At 36.6% G+C, this 27,523-nt stretch overlaps 1 protein-coding gene across 1 annotated transcript in view; it reads right to left on the bottom strand.

Annotated features, from left to right (window-relative positions):
• The window catches only part of DIO2 (iodothyronine deiodinase 2), a 231,923-nt gene that overhangs the window by 87,549 nt on the left and 116,851 nt on the right, over positions 1-27,523 (bottom strand). Inside the window, 1 exon segment of the mRNA XM_045071762.1 lies at positions 23,977-24,072. The gene's annotated coding sequence lies outside the window, so the exon portion shown is untranslated.

Raw genomic sequence — 27,523 nt, 5'->3', positions numbered from 1 at the left:
AAATTAAGAACATTTGCCTCCTCTGGAGATGGTGTTTATAATAAGGGCAGGAACCCAGAGACTTGTCTGACACCCACAAGTCAAAATTATGAGGAGGCTTGCACAGATTTGTTTCTTTTATTTAGTTAGGAAAGGGTGATTTTATGGACACAGGTCAAGACAAGTCTCTAGAGGAGCCCATCAAAGAAGGAAGACCTATTTCTTATCCAACACTCTCTGACCTTATCAAATACATTTTATACTGACAAGAAGGACAAGAAAATTTAATGTTTCCGTAGTTTAAATCTACAAAAGTGCCTTTCAAGTCAAGACAACAAATTGACCAGCTGCCCTATGTAGTCTTTTTCTTTGGTCTCAAGCCAAACCCCTGTACAACTCAAACTTCTTGTCCCCATTTCATGTGACACTTTCACAGTGCCCCAACTATTTCACTACAAGTTCTATATGGTCATTATTATAATTATGTTCCCATGATCCCAGGAAATCCCTTAGAAATTCTAGAAAACATAAAGAACCCAAATTCACCCTTCATGAGGACCAACCATCTATGAGAAGTGTCCTATGTCATGAGAGGCTAAGATATTTCTACCCTAGTCTAAGGCTTTTTTTAGGAGTTACCATGTACCCATGTAGTGCCAGGATAAGGCAAAGTACTGGGAACAATATGTAGAGATTTCATCTCTACCTTTGAGGAGCTCATATTCTTTGTAGACTAGAGACCATGAGAAGTGATAATTTGTCCCGTTTCCACACCATGACTGCCCCAAGAAGTTTATTCTCTACATGGCAGCAGAAAGATGAATTTAAAATACAAATGAGATCCTACTGCTCACCTGCTCAAAACCCTTTGATAGCTTCTCAGCACACACACAGTATTTAGAATGATATCTAAATTCTAATCATAACTTACAGGGCTCCCTGGATCTCTTGCTGCTTGCCTGTTTGTCCAGTCTCATTTTTTTCCCTGTGAACCTTCTAACTGAAGATGTACTCACTTCCTTTCTGCTTCTCTAAAAATCCAAGTCTAATAACCTCCAGACTTCAACACTTGCTGCTCCATTTTCTTATAACACTAGTCTAGAAGTATTATATGTCATCATATGACTTGTCCCCCCTTTTTTTTTAAGATTTTATTTATTTATTTGACCGAGAGAGAGGTCACAAGTAGGCAGAGAGGCAGGCAGAGAGAGAGGAGGAAGCAGGTTCCTGGCTGAGCAGAGAGCCCGATGTGGGGTTCCATCCCAGAACCCTGAGACCATGACCTGAGCCGAAGGCAGAGGCTTTAACCCACTGAGCCACCCCTTTAACCCACTGAGCCACAAGGCGCCCTTTGTTCCCTCAATTTATTCAGCTCTCCCCTCCAGCCTCAACTTCGCAGAGAAACCTTCCTTGACCACTTCCTCTACCATGGCTATTCCAGTCTGTGATAGGTCAACTTTATCTTTTTAGCCTACTTTATATTTACTCACCATGCTTACCCCTATCTGGCATTGTAATATATATGTTCATGTGGTTGATTGCTCACCATTGGTTCTGTCCACCAGAATGTAGGCTTCCTATGGGCAAGGATTTTGTTGTGCTCATTACTGTAACCCAAGCACCTAGAATAACACTCTGCCTATAGTGTCTGCTCAACAAATATTTCTTGATAAATAAATAGTGGAAAAGTTCTCTATAACCACATTTCACCTAATAATACCATGGGATCACCTATTTGTTCCTAATACCCTTAGGATTCTTTCAGGTCTTCAAGATGGGAAAAGGAAGGGAATGAATCTTTACCTGTTAAACCCAGACACACTGGTGTGGGCTGCCAGTAGTATCTATTTGCCCACAATCATCCTTTACTGCCCATAATCTCAAGTCTCTCTCTCCTTTACATATTAGGTGCTATAATTATGATTTTATTACTGGAGACTGGCTGTCCAGTCATCAGGAAGCATCCTTCATTGACGTGTGTTGCCCCATTGCATAGAGAGGCCTGATAACTGTGTCTCTTTGTCTACATCTATTTCTAATTCCTTTGAGCAGGCTTAAACTTGATGCATTCACATACCCCAAGAAATTTCTTCCTGAGAGCAATAACAGGAACTGGATTGTTTTCATAAAGCTTCATGTCTATCTTGTCAGCCCCCAGGGGTCAATTTTTTTTTTTTTATCTTGTTGTCTTATGGGGTATTTCAAACTATCAAAACAAGTGTGTGCAACAAAAAAGCTACTTGGTTGGATTCACCAAGAGCCTGGATGCCTATCTATAAACACACACACAATTATGTATGCAAAATGCTAATAAGCAAAATGCAAAGGCACAAAATGTCAAGCCTATCAAAATGAGCACACAAATCTTGAGATATACCACACTGGTGCTTTTAAGTTCTGATAGGTTCAAATAAGTCTTGGAACTTAGTTTAAATGTCTCATTCATAATTGTCCCAACTTCTGTATAAAGCTGCCTCCCCAACAAGGATCACTCCCTCCTTTCCACCCGAATGTCCAATAAGAATATTGGTTCCCATTGCCCACTGGAAGCACTTTGTGGCATATGAGAAAACAGGCTGATGGCATTGTTTTTATAGGTCTTTTTCACTTTAACAATCACTTAACAGTCAGGTTGATCTCATTGACTGACAACAATACTAATTCAGAAAATGTGGTTTCTAATCATAAGGGATAAGCCTTGTTTTCTCAGCAGTATTTCGTGCCATCACCTGTTTTTCTAGAAAGTGAGGTAAAACACTGCAGTCTTAACCAAAATGTTGAGGAAGTCATGCTGGTTTTCTTTTAAAACTACATTGGGCTGAGCTAAAGAGAATATCAAAAACTTATTTCCTTTTCTGAACCTAAAATTGAACCAGAGCCATGTAGCCACACACCCATCTGTTCATACATTCACTTATCCCTTCTAATGTGCACTAAACATCGACTCCAGGGCAGACTCTGCTAGAACTAGAACTAAAAGTATTAACAAGACACAGCCCTTGCTCTAAATCAATTATCTACCTTCAACAAAAGTTTCTGTCTTCAACAATAGCATTAGCTTTTACATCCAAACATATATAGCCTGTGGAGCTTTACATCTACTAACTTTCCTTTCATGACTCTCTACCAAAGCTTTAACTGAATCCACACTGCATATCTGTGATGTCGGGATTCTCATGCTTCCTTGACTGTTTATGCACAGTCTAAAATTTACAAAGTACTTTTCACATATAGCATTTCAATTAATCCTCATAACAATCTGTGAGTTAGATGTCATAAACCTCATTTTTTTTATTATTTTAAACTTTCATTTTAATCACCCAGTACTCATCACAAGTACACTCCTTAATCCCCATAACCTATTTGACCCATCTCAACCCAACTCACTTCCCCTCTGGTAACAACCAGTTTGTTCTCTATAGTTAAGAGACTGTTTCTTGGTTTGCCTATTTTTTCCCCTTTGCTCCTCTGTTTTGTTTCTTAAATTTCACCTATGTGAAATCATATGATATTTGCCTTTCTCTGATTTATTTCACTTAACATAATCTCTCTAGCTCCATCCTTGTTGTTGCAAATGGTAAGATTTTATTCTTCACAGCTGAATAATATTCCATTGTTTATTTCATGAACATCATTTTATAGAAGCAGGAGCAGAACCTCAGGAATGCTGTGTCACTTGCCCAGGGATACACATGGTCTTCAGGGTAGAAATGGACATTTCTGACTCCATATAAATCTAATGTGGCTTCCATTTATCAACTATATCATCTCCTTTTAGTCTTCTTTTGTTGCATACTCCCTTAGCAAATATTTCTTAAGTGTGAACTATGTGCAAAATATTTGCTAGGCAGGAGTATTCAATCCTTGCCAGGCTGGTCAATTTCTTTAGTTCCAAAGTTGATCAAGTTGTTTATCTCTGTGTTCCCTGAATCTAGAGCTAGTTTCCTCTGCAATTTCTGGACAAATACTATACAATATCACGCAGAATCTGACTTCTTAAGTAAATGTCCATTTCAGCTCCATCTCAGAAAGGGTCAAAGCTTTTCTGCATAACTCATATCATTTTTTTAAGTTCTTATTTTACATGGAGTTTTTAGCTATAGTGCTTTTTTCCCCTTGCCCTACCTAGAGAGAAGCCTAAGTGGATTAGAAGAGAAAGGGATAAGTCAAGTCGAAATTCTTCTATTGTACTTGAGAAACACAAGTGGATGAGCAGCTAGAGGTGCCAGAGCCCATCATAAGTGTAAATGGGAGGCCATGAATATAGATGACTACACCAAAGCTCAGGTTACATAGATAGTTCTGTAATTTCTGCCACTTTTTAACCAGAACCATTTCTCTCATTACTCTCATCTCACACTTGCTGCTTGTTGAGCTACTTTAAAACCTAATTCAGAAAGATGGCCCTTAAGAAAGAAAGATGTGAAATCAAAAGCAGATGGTTTAATGTACTGGGGTCATGTCTGGGTCTGGAAATGGAAACAGGGACAGCAGGTTTTTATATTCTCTTGAGCAAATCCCAGAACATTCTTTAAAATGAAGCAGTCAAAAAATATAAATATTTCCATTAGTCAAAGGATACCAGACCAAGGTTTGTCAAATCATGGACCGCAAGAACTTCTCCAAGTGGAGAGGTTTACATGAATACTGAGGCACTCATCATTACCAAGAACTTTTGTGGGACCTATGCACCCTTCTGTGTCATTTTCCAGATTTGATGGCACAGGATGTGAAAGAAAACAAGAATTGGAGGACAAAGGCACTGAAAGGAAATGGGAGGGGAAAATGAAAAGAAAGGAGAGAGGGTGGATGGCATAAAAAATATATATATTTTTAAATAAAGATTTTATCTATTTGAGAAAGAGAGAGTGTGTGTGTGTGAGAATGGAGGGAGCAGCAAAGAAACAGGAAATGCGAAAGGGAAAGCATCCCAAGCAGACTCTATGCTGAGCACAGAGCCTGACAAGGGGCTTTGTCTCAGGACCCTGAGATCATGACCTGAGCTGATACCAAGAGTCAGAGGTTTAACTGACTGAACCACTCAGATGACCCCAAGAGAAAAAGTTTTGAAATCAGATCAGCATTAATATAAATTCTGGCTTTTGCTTTGTGTCTGCCCAAACTGGCTCCTCTCGGTAGTGCACACAGTTATATTGACTGTAGGACAAATGTAAAGATTAAATGAGATTTTGAATGAAAAGAGCCAGCATGGTGCTAGACAGAGCAGACCCTCAATAAAGACAGGTGGCAGTGACTTTTTTTTGTTTTTTTAAAGAGTAAATGATTGAAGAAAGAGAGAGAAGAAAAGATGTTCTCACTGAATGGCATGTCATTCTCAAACCAGATTTTTAAGAAATTTCTATTTCTAAAAATCTACCTGGATAATCCAGTATCTTTTAAATGGATTATTATTTGAACTATTCTGATAATTCTATAGTGTATGGATACAAAGGTAAAGCCGCCCAAAATAAAAACTGAAAAAAAAGTTTTGAGTGCACTGTTGTTCTCAATCAGAATCTCTTGTGCAGCTTTTGAAAGAAATCAAATTCCCAGGTCTGACATCCACCTAATTTGTTTTTAGTAGGTCTTGGGCAGGGTTTAGACATTTGCACTTTTTTTTTTTAAGTTCCACAGGTATTCTAACACCCAAACAAGGTTTTACACTGCTATTATAAACACTACATAAAGTTAGGCACTTGGGCAATGTGAGGGTCTTCCTACCACTATCCTAAATTAATGCAAAACACCAGTAGGGAAATAGACATTCAACACTGCAACTTTCTTTATCAGATTGAAATTGACAGAATATTTTATTTTCTGTATCTATTGGCTCAAACTTCTTCTGTGTTTGTACCCATCTATAAAAATCAAGATATGCCCTATAAGAAAGACTATGGAAACCCAGTATACCCTTCCTCTAGAATATACTCCAAGTTTTAACCAATCCTTCATGTGTTTATATAATGACACTTAAAACTTAATGACATCTACTTCAAATGTGTTGGGAAGCACACTGTTGAGAATAAGGCAAAGACAGTATGTAGCATGTCGTGTTCTCAGGAGTGATGGTGGTAACATTATGTAATTTTGACATTTTGCTTCAATTTGCTTGGCTGCCTCCATCTGTGTGAGTTATTGATTGGTGTATGGAAAATGAATTACTTCACTTCTGAATGGGTCATGAGGGAATTAAAACAATCAAGGCTAAATGGCTAATAATGTACCGTGTTCTAGTAGAAGACCATTCATTGTCCATTGATCCTTGTGGAGTATACTTTTCATTCAAGATTACAGCTTTTCTTAAAAAAAAAAAAAAAAAAAATCATTTCCACCAACCCAAAAGGAAAATCATTATAAGAACACAAAGTGTTTATTCTTATAAAGTTAACCATTTTACAAAGCTTTATTTGGAAAACCCAAATGAGCTTATAATGCATTTTTTTTAAATATGCAACAGAAAAATTGTTCCAAATAAATTTTAAAATAAAATGCCAGAAACTTGGGAAAATGTACTCAGTGGCCAAGAAAACAAAAGAATGGATGGTGATGAGAATTTCACTTCTCTTTCATCAGGTTCCACTTAGCTAAGGTCAGTCATGCAACTGCAGATAAACAAACAAAGGAACTTACATTTAAACATGGCACATTTCTAACAGGACTTCTCAGCACAAGGAGAGAGACCATCTCGGTGTTCCCTACCTCATGGAAGCACCAGCTGCTTCTCATCACTTTGGGAGCAAGTTGTGAAGAACATTAGTGACTTATAATTAAAGTGAAGAAATTCCATTCAAATATAATCATAAAAGGAAATGACAGAGACACAAAGAAATGCAGAAATTTAAAAAAAATAAATAAACCCACTAAAAGCTTAAAGGCCTGAAGTGACCTCAGATTATTAAAAAAAAAAAAAGACAAAACAACAACAAAAAAAAACAGACTGACCTTAAAAGAATTTTCCTTTGGATAGGAAAGCCACATCAACTGAGATGAATTCTGAGAAAAGAAGGCCTTATTGGTATAAACAGATACCATTTTTTTAAAGATTTTATTTATTTATTTGACATACAGAGATCACAAGTAGACAGAGAGGCAGGCAGAGAGAGAGAGGAGGAAGCATGCTCCCCACTGAGCAGAGAGCCTGATGCAGAGCTCAATCCCAGGACCAATGTCTTTTTCACTATGTTCTTAAGACATCTAAGCAGAGACACACCACTGTGGTTATGAAACAGATTAATCTCTCACTGAAATAGTCCTTCATACGTTTTTTAATGAAAGGAAAGTACAGAAACCACCTAGCTTCATGGGCATAGTGATGTAGTCAAGGGCACCATCCAAAATATATGTGGGGGATGTCAGTTGCATTAGTACAGTGTGGGTATATGGCAAAAAAAAGGGAGCCTGATGAAAAAAAGGAGAGAAAAAAAATGATGCATCAAAAATATTTTTACCTTTTGTTTGCCAGGTTACCAAAGTACTGGCCTGCTTTAGGTCTTGGAGACAGCTAAGACCCTTTAGCTTTAATTTATATATTCCCAGACCTGAGTCACTGGCCCTAAATTCACTTGTATCACTGGGGGTAACTTTACACTCTAAACAGATAGTTCTACTATTTGAATAGTTGAGAACATAAAACAATATATTCAACGCAAAGCTATTAGTAAAAGTCCATTAAGACTTGCTTGCCAGGGGCGCCTGGGTGGTTCAGTGGGTTAAAGTCTCTGCCTTCAGCTCAGGTCATGATCTCAGGGTCCTGGGATCGAGCCCTGCATCAGGCTCTCTGCTCAGAGAGAAGCATGCTTCCTCCTCTCTCTCTCTGCCTGCCTCTCTGTCTACTTGTGATCTCTGTATGTCAAATAAATAAATAAAATCTTAAAAAAAAAAAAAAAAGACTTGATTACCAGATTCCATCAGCTCTCTTTATAACAACTCATTCATAAGCTTCACTTTTCAGAAGCAACATAAAATAGAGGAAAACCCATGAACTGAAGAGCAATGGAGATCCCATTTGAGAAGTCCACCACAGGCCATATGACTTTGGAAATAAAAACATTTATTGAGAAATTAGTATTTCCCAGGCACTGTTATCAGCACCTGACATGTATTATGTATAGTCTATATAATAGCTGTAAGAATTAGATGATATTATTTTACTGATTTTGAAATAGAGTATTTCAAATGGCTAGTTACTGAAAAAGCCAATATTTGAACTCATGGTTCTAGCTGTTGAGTGATGCTCTTAACCTCTATGCTGTACCATTCCTCAGCATTATTTAATTTGTCTGACTCTAATCTATGAGGAGGTAAAGATTATAATGATTACATAATACATAAAATGTCCTTAACATTCGATAGTGTTACCCTTAAGGGGACTTCTAATTCCAGTCATGAAGAGGTAATGTCCATATTTATCCTTCTACCTTAAACAAGAAAAATAGCGGGGGATAGAGTGCTGTAAAACAATGATATTCAAACATACAACTGGCAACACAGGCCAATGGTTCCTGAGGAAAATGAAACAAAACAATCTCTACAATTTCCCCCACTTACTGCCTGCAGAGTTTCCAGGCTGCAGTACAGAAAAGGGGATCCCAAATAAAACCAGAGGTCTTTCTGACTTGAGGAGACAAGAGATTGGAGTCCAAGGAGTCTAAAAGAGCTAGAATTAGTGAGGCAGCATACCAGAGAGGGAGTTACACAGACAGCAGCCCCCAGAGATCTGAAGAGGGTGTGCTCTTGAGTTTTTGGCTGAATACTGATGTACATGTGTGTGAAAGGAAACTATCCAAGGGTAAGGGGAAAAAGGGGGAACAATTCCTGAAACTCACACAGGGCTGAGAATAGTTCTATTCCAACCACACTGATTAGAAAGATCTCCTTATACACCGGGAATTGAGTATGGCATTACCTTAAAAGTAGGGCTAAATTAGTTTTAGACTACAGGCTGCCTTTGGATCTGTCCTACTGAAACTTAAAAGAAAGGTTTAAAAGGATCAGACTGATTCCAAGAACTTTAACTGCAAACTAGAAGCCAAAAAGTCATCATTCAAATATATACAGTTCACAATGTTGGCATCCCATCAAAAATTACCAGGCATGTAAATAAAGGGGAAAGTTATGATCCCTCTTTAGGAGAAAAATCAACCAATAGAAATAGATCCAGAGATAAAAATATGACAAAATTAGTAGACAAGGATATTAATAAATAGCTACTATAAATGAGTTCAAGAAGGTAGAGAAAGGGTAGAGAAATGATAAAGAGAAATGGAATATGCAAAAAGAACCGACTGTGAATTGCAAAAATGCACTGAATGTGATTGAAAGTAGATTAGACATTGCAGAAGAAAAGATCAGTAAACTTGGAGAAAGAGCAATAGAAAATATCCAAAATAAAGCAAAGAGGGAAAAAAAGAATAAAATATAAAAGTCCATAAATGTGGAACAATATCATGTGATCTAACATGCAAATGGAGAGGGGAAATATTTGAAAAAAATAATGGCAAAAAAATTTCTGAATTTAATAAAAACTATAAACTCATAGATCCTATCAGTTCACCACACACCAGGCAAAATAAACAAGAGGAAAACCAATCTAATGCACATCATACTTAAACTGCTGAAACTAGTAATAAAGAGAAAACCTTAAAACATGTAATGAAAAATGCATTACATTTAGAAAACTGAAGGTAATAATGACAGCCGACTTCCTCTGAGAAACTATGCAAGCAGAAGACCATGTTATGACAGCTTTAAAACTATTGAAACCAAAACACTTTCAACCAAGAATTCTACACACAGGTAAAATATGTATCAAAACTGAAGGTCGGGCGCCTGGGTGGCTCAGTGGGTTAAGCCGCTGCCTTCGGCTCGGGTCATGATCTCAGGATCCTGGGATCGAGTCCCGCATCGGGATCTCTGCTCAGCAGGGAGCCTGCTTCCCCCTCTCTCTCTCTGCCTGCCTATCTGTCTACTGTGAACTCTCTCTGTCGGATAAATAAATAAAATCTTAAAAAAAAAAAAAAAAAAAAACTGAAGGTCAACTTAAAGTTTTTCAAGCAAAAGCTTTAAGAATTTATCACTAAAAATTCTTCAGAGGGAAAATGATACCAGATAGAAATTTGAATATCCACAGAAACATGAAGAACACCAGAAATATAATGTGAGTAAATATAAAAATTTTTTTTGCATTTGTTAAATTTGATTCTTTGAAAAATAATTCACTGTTTAGAATAAAATTAATAATAATATAGTATGGGCTTTATATGCAGAAGTAAAACATATGATACTGATATAAAGGATTTGGTTTGGCCCGAGTCACTTAATTTCAGTTTAATGATATGTAAATGGGAGTATTTGTATTAATTCAATCTCTTCATTTAAAACACTTAGCATAGGAGCTAGCACATAGTCGCTAATGTTAACCATTGACATTACATTTATTCCTGAATAATTTGGATTTTTACATGGAAAGTAGGAGTGCATTACTTAGTGAAATGTCAAGCCATACTGAGATTGAAGAAAAAGGGAAAATCAGAAACGCTGATCCTGTTTTTATTTAAAATTTTGATATTGTATTCTTTATGGACTTTTTGCATTATTTTTTATTTTTTTAATATATATTAATATATTAATGGGGGAGGCATTGATACCTAAGTCTAGTGTCTCATCCTCCTCCCAGCCCTGTATCACTGATGTAAATAAAAGAAGTGGGAGAGAGATTTATTCCTTGATTACACAGCCCATTGATCAAACATGATGGAGTTAAAGGCATGACCTTCTGCTCTGAAAGAATTGGAGATGTCTGTAACCTAAGGGTTAAATGTTTTTTCACTATACAAGGCATTTCCTATGCCTTCTTTCAAATAGCCAATTCTCCTAAAAGTCATTCCACAAAGAATTCAGTTTATTGAAAAGTTGTTTGCACAACTTTTTATAAAAACGTTTTGCTGGCAAAATGACCTCAACAAGAATAGTAATTTGGTAACACTCAGTGTTCAGTTTGTGTCAAGTACTGCTCTGAGTATTCTACGTAGGTCAAAAATGATGTACTTTTCTCCATAGCCCTATGATATAGGTTCCATTTTTACCCCATGTTTATAAATGAGGAAATTGAGATCCTTTGAAATTACATGACTTTCTCAACATCACACAACTGGAAAGGGGAAGTCAGGATTTGAAACTAGGCTTCTTAATCTGGGGCCTCACTCTTCACCACCATACTACATGACCTTTCACTCCCAAACTTAGGAGGAAGACATCCAGAAAACCATAGGATATTGGTAGGCAGCAAACACATCTACGACTCTTTAATTCCTGCTTTTTATGTTTCCAGATATTGACTCGACTAGTATCATGGGTGGATAAACCACATCAACAGCTGGTTCTACTGCCTAAATATTCAGGAATATAAAAGAACATTCTCCAATATTTATGGTTAAATTGATTGTTCATCAGCAGAAAGAAACACACAACAAACACACATACATCCTTGGAGTATAGATGGGAATTCATTCCACTTGTCAAGAGAGATTTGTGTCAAAAGCAAGCACACTTGGATCACTTAGGCCTGTGCCCCCTTTTTCTCATTATGATGTCTTTGCAGTCATGAAGTCCTCTGACAGCTTGTCAATTTGGGAAATGGTATCTCTGTTGAAAGCTTGATGAGTACATCTTATTTTTAATGCTAACTAATTCCTGCTTGAAGATAATCCTCTTCCAGTCATGTTTACATAAGATACACAGAAATGACAGGATAAAAATAGTTACTACGAAATTCTCCACAGGCTATAAACAGTTTTAACTTTTGGCAAAAGGACTTTATTATTTACATACTCAGACAAATATAGGTCATACACTTCTCAGATTATTAATGTTCTTCTGCAAATAATTGACAGTGTATAAATATACCAACTGAACGCCTTACTGAGTCTTAATTAAATTCTAGCAATCTTATTCAGAGTCTTGTGTATTTGGTTTATCTTAGGGTCATCATTAATATATATCTATAATATTACAGTCTGAGATCTTTTCTTGCCTTCTTTTTCTAAAAACAAATACAGTCAAAAGTAATTTATTTCAATGCTAGATAATGTCTAACTCCAAAATCTCAAGATTCCAATCTCCCACTGTCCAAATGTCCATAAACTTCAAGTAACATCAACTCAAATGCCATAATTTTAATAGAGAACGAGGTGGCAGAATCTGTAGCTGAAGTAAAGAGCACACTGGTTTACATTAAAACAGTTATTTCTCTGTCAAATTCTCACAGCAAGAACGGATTCTCAGTTCAACTTTTCTAGGCCAAATGAAGCATCGTGTTTATAAATAAAGCCTTCAGTCCTTTTCCTCTCTAAGCAGTAAATTCTTTGCAACCTCTGGCATTTGCAGTATGAACATCTGTCTGATTTAGTTGCAGAACAAAGGTACTCTGTTATGAAAAAAGCAGCATTTCTCCACTCACCCATATCCCAAAACATTCCTAAAACATAGGTGTCCTATGGAGTCTGTGGTAGGTAGAATAATGACTCCCCAAATATGTCCACACCCCAATCCCTGGAACCTGCAATTATGTAAATTGTAGGGCAAAAAGGACTTTGCAGATAGGATTAGTGTTAAGGATATTCAGATAATGAAATTATCTAGATTATTCACGTTGGCCTAATTGATTGCATGGGCATTTAAAATAAGAAAACCTTTCTCAACTGAGTTTAGAATCAGAAAGAGATAAAAGTGCAGACAAATGGCCAGAGATGATGTGTTGGTAGCTTTGAGACAGAGCAGGGACTGGATTTGGGTCCCCTCACTCTGACCATGAAATCCAGCTTTCCTTGACCGCTGAAACCCTATGCCCTATGCATATCCAGTAGGGATGCAGAAGCGAGATGCTTACCAAAGGAGGGACTCAACTTCAAAGATTGATGAATACTGGACCTAACCAGTCTGCACCAAGGTGGGCCCCAGGGCTGACCTTTCACCCACTTTTTCTTCATTTTAATACCAAAAAATTACGCCCAGGGGTGGAGGTTTAATATGCTAATGAGACATTTATCCACTGTGCCTGTGGGCCCAACTTCCTGTATATCTTTCTGCCCCTTCATGCTTAGATGTCACTCCTTTCCTGTCTTAGCCTCTCTAAAAACTGTTCCTGGTCTTTGTTCTGAGAGTCGGGTAGGAAGGGCCCTTTCCTTTGTGCTGCCTTCTTTGTGAATTGAGTATAATCCCCAATAAAAACCTTGCCTGGAAATTCTCCCTGGGCCCTATTTGACTCCACTACTTGCAGAGTCCAAGGACCTGAGTCAGTAACAGCTTTGAAGAAAAGGGAAGGGACAACAAGCTAAGGAACATGAACTCTCTAGAAGCTAGAATAGGCAAGAAAACAAACTGCCCCCTAGAGTCTTCAGAAAAATACAGTCATGTCAACACCTTGGTTTTGGCCCAATGACACCCGTGTTGCATTTCCAACCTGCAAGCCTATAATAAATGTGTGTGTTTTAAGCCACCAAGTTCATAGTAATTTGTTACAACTGCAATAGGAAATACAAAATATATTCAAGTTAAGAGGCAACTCAGCTTCACAAGGAATATGATTCCACCTTTGAAATAGGTATTTTTAGCATTCCCGCTAAAGGAAATGTGTGCATTGTGATGGTTAATTTTATGTGTCAGATAGACTAGCCATGGGGTTCCCAGAATAAACTATTTCTGGGTGTGTCCATAAGGGTGTTTCCTGATGAAATCAGCATTTGAATCTTGGGCTCAGTAAATCAGATTATCCTCCCAAATGCGCATCACCCAACCATTGAGGGTCTGGAGAGAACTTTATTTTCTTCATAAGGAACCATGTATGCTATTAGGACATAAAGATTTATTAATCTTCTATTTTCCAAGAAATAAATTAGAAGTGTTCTTAGGTACTGAAACCAAAACCATAGAACCATAAACCTCAAGCTTCAACAATTTCTCATCTGTCCCTAAAATACAAGATCCCCAGAATCTTCTAACAATTAAAAACTTCTGATTTCTCCTATCTTTGGTTTGCCATCAGGTTGTAAGGATAAAAGGTGGGGGAGGAGAGGTAAGTGACACACAGGCCTGACTCCTGGGTAATTTCCTTAAAGCTCCAGTTTCACACGTACCTGGCAGATCAATTTACCGTTTACTCATTCCTTAAGCAAATATGGATTGTGTCTCTAATTTCCAGGCACTATGCTTAGTGCTGGGGATACAGTGATGAATATGACAGGCTATGCTTCCATCCCAAAAGCTGGAATTTACTGAGTTTACAGAACAATGAGAGCTAATAGGACAGTAAGAACTTCTTCCCAAGTTTAAGAGTACCTGGTAGAGAATTCTGTTCTTCAACTATGAAGGGACATGACTTACCAACCACTGAGACTCCTGGAGGGTGAAGTGACTTCTAGCTTTGCATCTAAACCCATTCCTGACCAGCAAGAGGAGAACCACAGAGGCCCTACACCTTTATTCTATTCTCTGCTCTCCAAAATGCTTTCTTTGTGCACAAACTGAGCAAACCCTTTAATCAGGTTGTTCTCAACTTCTAGTGTGCCAAAGAACCATCTGGAGGGCTTATTTAAAATACAAGTTCCTGGGCTCTCATCAAGATAGCCTGATTAGGTAGGTATGACAGGAGATCCAACAATCAGAATTTTTAAACAAATACTGCAGCTGAAATCTGCTCAGCTAAGGATTGCATTTTGATAAGCATGGATTTAACTCCTACATTTTTCATATCCATAAGGCTATGATGTTATTACCTTTTTAAAAAAGTAATTTTTTATTTAATCCGATTTTTTAAAAATTTTATTCACATTAAAGAAAAACACACACACACATACACACACACACACACAAACAATAAATCAGCCCACCTTCCATTATACAGAGATAACCACTGTTAATATTTGATAGATTTTCTCCCACCTGCTTCCTAACAGAACTAAAAAATATTTGAAGTCATGCTATATATAAAGCTCTGGGTCTTGCCAATTTCAAGTAAATATCATTAAAAAATTACCCATATGATTAAATCTTTCAAAAATGAGATAGTTTTGATTTGTCATCTTTTAGGTTGCTTAGTAAAGCTTATAAATTCTTTCTGCCAATTATACATACTTTATACATACATACTATACAACCTTACTCTTAGATATTTTCAAAATTTGTGACTATTAAAGAAATTGTTTCTATAATGTTTTCACATTTTAAAATATGAACATGTGGGAAATCTACTAATTCTTATGTGCTCTAGGTTTTAGAAGGATACCTTACTTCATTTTCTGCTGGGAATGGCCAGCAATCCCTGTACCGACAGATTAAAGATTACTCCAATTTTGCTGTGAAAGAGAGAAAGCAAGGAATCAATACTCAAGACGAAGACCTTTTTTGCTCTTCTTTGCTCCCATTTTTATTGGTCCTTCAGGATAATCACAAATCCTTATCACTGTTTCTCAAGCATGTGATGTGTGACAAGGGGTCTTCCTGGAACTAGGAGGATCTGATTACAGAATGATATGATATGCTTATCTGCATATTCAGTGAGTTCTGCTAAACATAGCCTAAGGGACAATGCATACATCTCTTAGATCACAGGATGGCTGTTTGGGTAAGAGGCTCTGGGGAATGGAGTGGCCATTCAGGCCTCAGCATTCCAAAGGCCTATGTCCTTCTCCAAAACCTTCCACCATGTTCAGCGGCCATCATGTTGCATTTTAGTAAGCCAGGTATTATGGCTGATTTCATGCTCTACATTAACTCCAACATCTCCCACTTTTTTTTTTTTCTTTTAAAGCTGCAGCAAGTAGTTCTTGAGACAGTTGCACTATTGTAGATATGCTTCACATCTCTGACAGTGGCTAGGGCATTTATTCCAATTTTGCAGACTAGGATGAAAAGAAAACCAGTAACTATTATTACAAGAGCAACTCCTCAAAATCCCCATTTTTGTGGAAGAGAACCATGTGGCTGGCTTAAGCCACTGAAGATTGTTAGAAATAGATTGCCAAGCTTCTGCATGAAGCTAATGATTTTCCACCACCATCAAAGCGGTGAGGATCTAATCCTTCATCTGCTGAACATCAAAAGTTAAAATATCAGGGCACCTGGGTGGCTCGGTCATTAGGTGTTTGCCTTCAGCTGAGGTCATGATCCCAGGCTCCTGGGATTGAGCCCCAACCAGGTTCCCTGCTTGGTGGAAAGCCTGCTTCTCCCTCTCCTACTCCCCCTGTATTTCCTCTCTTGTTCTCTCTCTCTCTCTCAAATAAATAAATAAAATCTTTTTTTTAAGAAAAGTTCAAATATCATGGAGTGATCCATGCTTTTGTTTCTTTATCTTTTCCCAGTCATGTACAGTCTGGTTCCAGGGCATGGGGATAACACAGCCCTGTGAGCCCAGTCACATAAGAGGCCTTGCCTATAGGCTAAGGCTTCTTGGTTTTTCCCCAAGATTTTCAGTAACAGCTTCTATTAGTTGAAGATGTCCCAGTATTTTCTGATCTATAGTTTGTTAAAGTTGGAATTCCCTTGTGGTATTAATAGGCAGCTGGTCCACAAAGGCCGCAGTCTAAACTGAGAGAGAAAGAGAGGCAAGGGCCACACTAGTAGCGGTAATAATTGAGACAGCCGTGACAATGCTGGCAATGATAGACCCAGGAAGCATTTGGATCGTTTAGAATCTCCTGAGCTTTCTGGGTAATCTTCTTAAGGTTTCCCCAGGTTGTGAATTTGGCCTTATGGGTACTGGGGAGGAACATGACAGTTGGCTGTTTTTCTTGTAGATTCAGGTGACCCCTCTGAGTGGCTGGATTCTGGCCAGGCCAGGCCTCGGTAATGTTTAACGTTTCTAGTGGGATCCACACTGGTCAGTCCTTAGTGGAAACACAAGTGTAATCTTACCCCCATGTTATGAGTCCTACTGGTCCCTGACCAATCTCTATGTTTGGGTCCCAAGAGTACTTGGGCTCCTGTTTTTGGCAGGTAGCGAGGTTTAAAATGTTCTTTGCCCAGAATTTCAAAATCGGAATTTTTAAATTAAAAAGACTTAGAGTAAGCAATGCTTTCTGTAATTGTGCTATAGGACTCCTATCTCCCCCTTTTAGTTTTGTATTATGTATTTAAGGGTAGAATGTGCTCTCTCAGTAATAGCCTGATTGTGACTGATTTGTCTCCAAATAGCGTGCTGTAATTTATTGACGAATTCAATAAAGGTTCTTGGGAGCCCTGCTTATTGTTCTACATCTACGTATGGACCTCTCCCCTAAAGCATATTAGCCACTACAGGACCCCTGCTAAGTGACTGAGCAGCTTGTCTTTCACATAAATCATCATATTCAGTATGCCAGCCTGAATACTGAGTGGAGCAAATACTACTTTACATAAATGCTTTGTTCACAAATGAATCTTTTATCACATTTCTGTAAATCATTGATATCTTAAGATAAAGTTTCCTTAATCTGGAAGAGCAAACATTAGAGAATCAGCAATGTTTTAAATAAGAGTCACAAAACTATAATACTCTTTTAGTTCATTTAGTCCCAAGTTATTAATTCTTATTTGAGTGTAGCTTTTGTTAGTTCTGCAAGTTTTACACAATTAAGTTTTAGGTTTTTAAAGATATCAAAAACCTGTATCTGTCCTAAACCCTTTTATATGAATTTCCTCATCTTATAAGAGAATAAAAACAATTATAAATGACAAAAACTCAGAAATGGACATTGTTAATGATTTTATATGAGAACTTTTTATGATCCAATTGACAAGGAAACTCGGTTATTTCTGTGACACATGAAAGAGTTCAATAGCCAGAATATAGACTGCTGATGACCTTGTACCATAGGGTCCATACCAAACAAGTCTAATTAGTCAACAAGACTTTGTTCATGATTTAAATGTTGAGGAAATTTGTTAAAACCTTAGAAAGTTTCAAAGCACATGCCTAAACGGGACTACAGATCACTGCAAAACTCAATTTTTGTTTAATCAAGGTGACAATAAGAGATTCCAAAGGCAAATATGTAGGAGGTTATGTAGTTTTAGCAAAACACACCTTCTTTAATATTGAGAAGTTTTAACTAATTAACCAAAGACCTGATAATAACATAACATAGAAAGTGATTTCTGGGCACACAAAAGAGAAAAAAACCTTTGTTTACATTTTCTTATACCAATGATTCAAGAAAACTTTGTCTTTTAAACAGAGAAAATTTCAATCTTATGCCACTATACTTTTAAAATCCCTTTATTTTAATCTTAGTCCATCATAACCACACCTAAAATTCCTTTGCAAAGATTTCCCTTTCATAAACCTTCTACAACTTTCTTCACATTCAGATTGTCCCAACTCATCTCTCCAAACAACCATCTTATTTAAGACAAAATTTCTTAAATTCTTCTTCTTTTACCTTCAACAAAATTACATTCCCATTCATTATATCTTTCTTACATATCTCCTATGTTTCTACATACAGACTTGTCTCCATTATTTCCATCAGTCTTAACTACATTTAGTAGAATTTTGCATTCCTAGAAACCTTAGTCTCCAATGAAAACTAAGTAGTAACAAATTATCAACTGTCACACCAGAATTCTTTAGATGGCAAATCATTGAATCAGTTAAGCATAAAACATGTTTTGCCAACAGACCTAAATATTTTTAGTTTTTGCAATAAGAAGTCAAAAATCCAAACCTACAACCAGTAATCAATTACTTAGCAACTTATCCTATTTGGAAAAGACCTAGATGTCCAAAGAATATAATTCCATTTACCATACAAGCAAAACTTTAAGGTTTCTGGCTACCAAAGACTTTGAAAATTATCTTAACTTCCATGAAAATTTTGATGAGACAATTAACCACCACTTTAGTCATCTTTTTGGTAACAGAGTGCAACAGAGAAAACATGAGCTTATTTGACCTTTAGTAAACCTCAATAGAGTAAGTTTTACATTTACTGCTGGTAATCTTAAAGATATGTCTACCTTAATTAAACTGACAAACTTAATTTAGTTCAAATACTGAATTATATTCCACCTGGATCCACCCCATTGTAGATTTTTACCAGAGACACTGGTGGGGAAATTTAGAGTGGGTGGTGTTAGGTCCAGGGAGTGCTCTTCTTGCTCCTTGATGGTAAGGGTAGGAGGAGCCATGGTACCTGAGGCCCTGAGGATGGTCTAGAATTTAGTTATGCAGTCCACACCCAAGGTGGTGCAGAAAGAAGGGGGAAGAGAGGACAGAAGAGGCAAAGTTGCAAGAAGGCAGAGAAAGGGTTCCCAGGTCCAGAGATCATCAGCTCCAACAGAGGAGCAAAGGCCATGTTTTCCTGCCAACAAGGGGAAATAGTCCATGTGGAGCCAGAGAAGACAGGGAATTTTCCCCAAAACAAAGGGAATTTTGGCAGCTGCTTGGGAATATTCCTTAAATTCCCATCCCAAGGTAGACTTAGCCATAGTTGGCTCCAATTATAGCCATTAAGCCAGGAAATGCATGAGGAAGAAGCCCCTACATCTATTAAGAACAGTGGGAGAAAGGGAGTCAAGAGTTCCCTTTGTCTGGGATGGACTGTGTTTCCTCCAGCAGCCTGGGTTAACTCAGAGGAGCCCTATTCAGATAATTATCATCCATGTCAGGAGGGAGCTTATTAGCCAAATACATTCAGGAAAACCCATTCTGCAAATCCCTTACATGGGGGTCCTGGTGTAGAGCAATGAAGGCCCAGGTACAAGCAATGGGTACTCTAGGTCCATTTATGATTAGCTCTGAAGAGATCTAACTGATAGAGCCCACTGAATCCACACAGTGCTAAAGATCAGTGTTTTCCTAAATTTTGCAATTCAAATTGTTTCCAGTAGGTTAAAAGGCACCCCAAGGAAGAATCCTTGGGAACTGAAGAGGTCCATTACCTAGAAAATCCCCCTGACTCCCTGGTGGTGTCCCACTTGGGATATGTCAGCGACTGGAGGCATCCCCTGAACAAAATCAGTATGACCATTGCCACTGATCTAGGCTCTGTAGGAGGTAGTCCTGCCCACCCCCACCCCGCTTCCCTATCACATTCTAGACTACAATGGGTGCTTGTGCATGGACTAAAATACCATGATACCGTGCTTAAAGGTCATGCTGTGAAGGTCATGCTTTATTTTACCTTGCCTAGGAGGTCATCGCTCAGAAGGTCATGCCTTATTTTATTCGCCTTGAGCTTTGAAGAAACCACTGTTTTTAGCCCCTGGAGAGCATTAGAAAAATTTTACAAGGGGAAATTATCCAATTTTGTAGCTTAAGTAGTTAGTAGAGGACACTGAAAGAGAACAGTAAAGACAGAAATCCATCATGATCTAAGCAACCTTCCAACACATGTAGTCCTTACAGCCAACTTCCCTAGGAAACAATCCCCTGTATGTATCACTTCCCAGATGTAGCCCCCAGTAAGGATCAACTAAGTGTGGGGTGAAGGGGAGAACGTGGTAGAATTTCCTAGTGGGGGGGGAGGGAGTTTTCATCTTTGTTGGACCTAACTTGAGAAATTAAAGGGCTAATGTGGGGAGCCAAAGGAGTCATAGGTTCCCCTTCTTTTTCTTTAAAAATGTTTGAGGTGCACTCAGTATGTAATAGGGCCAGGGGGTACCTAACTAGAGTCCACATAGTAAGGGAAGCAAGTGGCACCTTTTTACCTTGTTTATGGCAACATTTCAAGTTCTTTCTAATTCCCTCCCACATTTCAAAGTCTAATGTAGTTTGGTCAGGGAAGCATGGGTTCTGCTCAATAATAACCTCTAACAAACCCTGAAGTTGGTCCTCTGTTACAGAGGCCCTGCTTACCTTAAGGAGCTGTTTCTCAATTTTAGTAACTCTGTTAGTCTTTAAAAATTGCTTTAAGGAAAAATATGACAAAGAAACAACAACAACAACAAAAGCAAGGAATACATCATCAACCCAGAATGACAAAACCAAAGTACTCTTTTGTAAAATGATTGGTTTTTAAAGAGAAAGAAGAAATTCTTTAGACACTCTGGGCATATAGGCAAAAATAAAACAAAATAAAATAAAATAAAATAGATTCTTATCACACTCTTCAATAGCAATGCTTTAAGCCAGAAGGAAATTGTACAATATAGGTAAGATACTCAAAGAAAGTACAAACCAAGAATTTATATCCACCAAAACTGACCTTCTATAAAGACCCATTATTACCTTGCAAAAACTCAGTTTTTTCCATGAGCCCTTGCTGAGTTGTCTACTGACAATGAGCTCCAGCCCAACAACATGCCTGGAGAGACATTGCCATAAGGACTGGTGGGTGATAAGCACTTGGTATGTATTTACTTGGAGAAGTAACACTAAATTATAGTTAAAAGAGAAACAAGTTTATAATGCCTATATGCTCTAAAAAGGTAGTTATAGTATAGTCCCCCAAAGTGGTGGGGAAGCTGCACAGTGGATACAAACATTTTTGTATCTATTTTCAGTACTCTAGTTGGTAGCAGCAGTTTTACCATTGTTATTCTGAGACTGTTACTTATATAAAGTGGCAAATCAGTTATTGTAGAATTTTTCATCTCCTGTGTCCTTGGAAACCAAAGTCATATGTCAGGTGTATGTGTGTGTGTGTGTGTGTATATATGTGTGTGTGTGTGTGTGTGTGTATATATATATATATATATATATCATAATATATATATATATATCATACCATATATACCAATATATAACATATGTATATGATATATATATCATACCATATATACCAATATATAACAATTATAATTATATATAATAAATATATATATACCAATATATAACAATTATAATTATATATAATAAAATATATATCTTTATTATATATTTTTAATATAATGTGTTATCTATATTAATAGGTGACATTATATAGATTAATAGATAATATTAATATTATCTATATCATATATTATATATCTAATAGATAATAGTAACATTATCTATATCTATATTATATAAATATATAAATATATAGATGAATATCTATTTATCTAAAATAAATATCTATTTATTTATTATTAATATCTATTTATATTTATATATTTATAAATATAATTTATAGAAAAATATCTGTAAACATATAGATATTTATATAATATAGATACAGATAATGTTCATATAGATTATAGAGTATACATATATATACACATACTTCATATAAACCCATACTCTGCAATCTATATTAATAAATAAATAATAAAATCTATATATTAATAAATATATAAAAAATCTATGTCTATTTATATAAAATACCTAATTCTATTCATGAAAAAGACCTAGAAACAATGACCAATCCAGTAGCAGTGAGCATACATAATGCTCAGTTTATAGTCTTGAAATTCCCTTTTCTATTTAAGAAAATAGAGGGACCTCTTGGAGAACTGATGATCCTAAAAATGTGGCAGGAAATATCGAAGATGGGTCTGGAATATCCTGTCTTAACAGACAACAAGGAAGCCATCGAGGCTATCAAATGGATCAGAAACCAACCTAAAGTTGGTAAAATTTCAGCTGCAACAAAGATTAAAATTGCAATCAATTGAAATGTGAAAATATATTTCAGTAAGAGTTCATAAAGATACTTGGCAAAAACACTAACTGATCACCTTCTGAAGATGGTATGGAAAAAAATTATATTCTTAAAAACTATGTAAATAAAACAGAAGAATCAAGCCTTTGTTCCACCTCTCCTATATGAACTGCACCACTGGGTGACCAAATAATAGATTAAGAAAAAATCTTATAAATTGTTACAACTGATATAGGAAAACAAAATGACACAATATTGCCATTTTGCAACCGACCATGAACTAGTGTATGTAGTCATTATACACAATAACAGCTAATATCAAAGAAGAGCAAACTTTAGCCATGTATGTGCTTCTTGACATAAGAATATGGAACCACCTACAATCATGCCAGAAGGATGGAACTGGCTGACTCAGCTGCTAATAAGCAGAAAATGCAGAGGGCAAAGGCCATGTTGAATTGGACTATGAGGATGCAGTAGACAGGATCCAGACTTTGAGAAACTCTATGGGTCAAATAGCATAACAGACAGACTATAAGAAAAAGAAAGATATGGAGGCTTAAACACATATTAATTTTTTTAATGGGCAAAATGGGACTATAATGCCTAGGGATGCACATTCAAATGATTAAGCAAGGAAATAATTAATATAAAAGTCAGGCTAGGAATTACTTTTGGGGGGAGAGGCCATGACTGAGATGGGGTACATGGAAGGAGCTTCTGGGGTCACTGGTTAAGTTTTATTTCTTGACCTAAGTAGTAGTTACCAGGATGTTTGTTCCCAAAATAATCACTAAGCTACAAATTTAATTTGTATGTTTTTCTACATCTGTGATTTGTTTTATAATATAAAGTTTTTAAAAGATGAAAACAGAACTATCTACCTCATAGTATATGTATGTGTGTGTGTGTGTGTGTGCGCGCGTGTGCATATACACATTTGAATATCCGGCTTCTGGTACATAGTAAGTACTTGATAAATACGAATCCTCTTCACTGTTAATCCTGTCGAACAGCCTTGCTAGTGTGATTTCAGCACCATTGCTAACATTACTAACTTGTGTGACTAATCAAAAATAGTTAATACTCAGGGTGCCTGGGTGGCTCAGTCTGTTGGGCAACTGTCTTCAGCTCAGGTCAAGATCCTGGAGTCCCAGGATTGATTCCCACATTGGGCTCCCTGCTCAGAAGAGAGTCTGCTTTTCCCTCTGACTTTCCCCCTTCTTGTGCTCTCTGTTTCAAAGAAATAAATAAAATTTTTAAAAACTTAATAATTTTTTTAAATTAAAAAATTAAAATTGCTTTAAAACCTTAATATATTATCTCTCTTTGGAGAGAGAGGTTTTCCCCACATCCAGAGTTCTCAGAGACCTTTTAATTCTGTAAAAATACCCAAGCCTGAAACTTCCCCAGAATTGGCCATGAGCAGATGCCAACTTACTGTGCCCAAACTTTTCATTTTCAGGTGGTCCATTCAGTGGTCTGTGGCAAGATGATCACAGCGGGGTCACCACTTGTCAGGAATAGCCAGCAATCCCTGTACCAATGGATGAAAGATTACTTTAAACTGTGCCGCAGAAGGAAGAAGGCAAGGTGGGTCAACACTCAGAGACAAAGACCCTTTGCTCTTTTTTGCTCCCACTTTTATTGGTCCTTCAGGATAATCATAAATCTTTCACTGTTTTTCAAGCACATGATGTGTGTGTGACAAGAGGTCTTCCTGGAACTAGGAGGATCTGATTATGGGAAAGATATGATATGCTAATCTGTGTGTTCTCCATGTTCTCCGAGTCCTGCTAAAGATAGCCTAAGGGACAATACATACATCTCTTAGATCACAGAATGGCTGTTTGGCCTAAGAAAGCTTCAGTTAAGGCAACTCCCAGCTGCATTCCTAGGGTGGAGTGGTCATCCTCCAGTGGAGCAGTCATGCAGGCCTTGCATTCCAAAGGCCTATGCCCCTCTCCAAAACCTTCCCTGCCCTGGGGGCTTTCGTGTTACATTTTAGCAAGTCAGGTGCTATGGATGATTTCATGCTCTACATTAACCCCAACAATTCTCTTGCTAGTTCTAATTAGCACTTAAGTTGATTTAGCTTTCTATGTAATTTGCAAATAATAACTGTCTCCTCCTTTCTAATATTTACAATTTACTTTTTATTTTTATCTTATCGCATCTGTTAAAAAGCAATACTAAATAAATTAGTACATAAATTCATAATAACTAATCTACTTACTTTATTCCTGATTTTGAATTATTCTATCCTTTCACCTTTCAATATCACATTTTCTATTTCAGACTGATAATTTTAGAATTTTAAGCAAGTTTTCTCCTGTCATAGGTTCTTAAGGCTCTTATTTTTAGCACCATTTTACTAAATAATTTTTTGCATCTACTAGGAAAACAATATACATATTTTTCCTTTTCAATTTAGTCTAGTTTTGTAAAACGAATTGAGAATGATATCCACCTAAGGAAACTAAGCTTTGTTTCAGGGTACAGATATACCTTTTCATCACAGATTTAGAAGAATTGGCTTTTAAAAAACAAAATTAAATTTCTGAGAATTTCTTTTTGTTTCTATCTTGTGAAAAATAGGTTGAATGAATATTAAAATTCTTGAGTCATATTTTTCCCTCAAAATCTAAAGATTGTTTCATAGCAGTTAATATTATGAAAGGGATGTAATATGATTCATAACTGACTTGTTTCTTCTGCCTAATACTTGTAGTTATTTTTCCCTTTTGTCTCCAAATTTAAAATATGTTGAGGTTAAGTGTAGGTGCAGTTTACTCTTATTTTGCCTGAATTTGAGTTGATAACTGCTTGCAAGGTGAAAATGCAAGTGTTCACTTGTGGGAAATTTTCTCCTCTTCATATTTTTTACTATTTATCTGTCATTTTTTCTCATATTTCTACATTGAATAGGCTGGGACTACTCTTCATATTTCTTATATTTTGTCTTATAATTATTAATTTTTTCCATCAGTTTTGTGATAATTTCTCAAATATTAGTTGAAGATAGTCATAACAGATTCATCAATGTGTTTTCAAGTTTGTCTTCCATGTTTGTTACAGTAGCTGTAAATTAAGTAGGCATGTGATCTTTCTTCCTTAACTGAGGTGACTGGCCCTATAAAGTACTTCAGAGGGGTCTCTACTTCATTTGATAGGCTCTTTCAATCAAGCACAAGCTATGAGCACCATACCAGTAGCTCAAGGTACATATCTCAAAGATTTTACTAAGACTGATATTTGTGTGCTACTTCTTGTATCTGCTGATTACCCCACAATTAAATTGTCCAAAGTCTATGTCATTCAGAAGGAAGGACCAACCAGCCTGCTAGTACTAGTCCTTATAAGCAAAGAAAAGCCTGCTTGGTGAAATCCCTTTAATATTCACAACCTTAATCATTCTCTCCTTTATTAGATCCTTTAAAAAATTAATTCTTTAATAAGATTCTTCATGGTATTTAGACCTAGTTTTCAGTTTCGATAAGCAATTTCCATTCTTATTATGGCCCTTTGTCAAAGGGGCATGTGAGACAAAGACTGAGGTGACTAACAGACTTGGAACATGTCATCATATAAAAAGAACACCATCATTCTCATAAATACCTCAACATAAAGACAAAAAAAAAAAAAAAAGGAGTGGAGGATTAAAACAAAGCATTCAAAAACTATTAGAAAATAGCAATGATTTAACATGACACTACTAAACTCCAAGAAGAGAAAGAGAATAGAACACCAAAACATTTAGAGACAGCGGCTAAAAATTGTCTCAAATGAATGAAAATCAATGCATCACAGATCTTATAAACTCAGAGAACCCCACACTGGATAAACATGAAAACATACACACAGACACATTATGGTCAAACTGATGAGAAGCAAAGATAAAGAGACAATCCTCAAGATAGACAAAAAGAATATATATAGAGAGAAACAAAGTAATGAATTACACTTGATATTTTGTCAGAGATTACACAAGCCCAAAGACAATAGACTCAGATATTTAAAGAGTGGAAGGAACAAGACAGTAACAAAACAAATGACAAACAAATAACTGCTGACCTAGAATTGTATATTTAGCAAAAATATCTTTCAATAATAAAAGGGAAATCTTTTTCATAAACTTAAAGCTGAAACAATCATTAGATGTATACTCAAAAAATTTCCATCTTCCATCAAAATCTTCCATCAAAAGAAGTATGATACCATTTAGACATACGGATCTTACATAGAAAAATTAAGAGCAGAGAAATGGCTTTTTTAAAAGGATGCTTTATAAGAAAGATACAGTGTTGTAGCAAACCTATTCACAGTGACCTGGCATGCCAGGAAGGACTAGCATGATACATTCAGGGTAATATACAGTCAAGAATGCTCTATCTAGCTAGGCTGTCATTGAAAATAGGAGTGTTAACAAAGCTTCAAGGACAAACCCAAAATAAAAGAATTTGAGATCACCAAACCAGCCCTATAGTAACATTGAAAGGTGTCCTCTAAGCAAAGAGAGAACCCAAAAGTAACATAGACCAAAGAAGAGCAGAGATGATATAAAGTAGTAGTCATCTTACAGGCAATGCAATGACACTAAATTCATATCTTTCAATAGTTACCCTAAATGTAAATGGGCTAAATGCCACAATCAAAAGACACAGAGTATCAGATTGGATAAAAAAAAAAGCAAGACCTGTTGATATGCTGTCTGCAAGAGATTCATTTTAGACCCAAAGACACCAGACCCAGATTTAAAGTGAGGGAGTGGAAAACCATTTATTACACTAATGAACATCAAAAGAAAGCTGGGGTGGCAATCCTTGTATCAGACAAATTCTATTTTAAACCATAGACTGTAATAAGAGATTAGGAAGGACACTAAATCATATTTAAATTGTCTATCCAACAAGAAGATGTAACAGTTATAAGTATTTATGCCCCTCACATGGGAGCAGCCAATTATATAAACCAATTAATAACAAAAT

Source organism: Mustela putorius, unplaced genomic scaffold (genome assembly GCF_011764305.1).
Source record: "Mustela putorius furo isolate JIRA1106 unplaced genomic scaffold, ASM1176430v1.1 tig00000129_pilon_pilon_pilon, whole genome shotgun sequence".
NCBI lineage: Eukaryota > Metazoa > Chordata > Mammalia > Carnivora > Mustelidae > Mustela > Mustela putorius.
The sequence above is the reverse complement of the archived record's forward strand: the minus strand, read 5'-3'. Positions and strand labels throughout refer to the sequence as shown.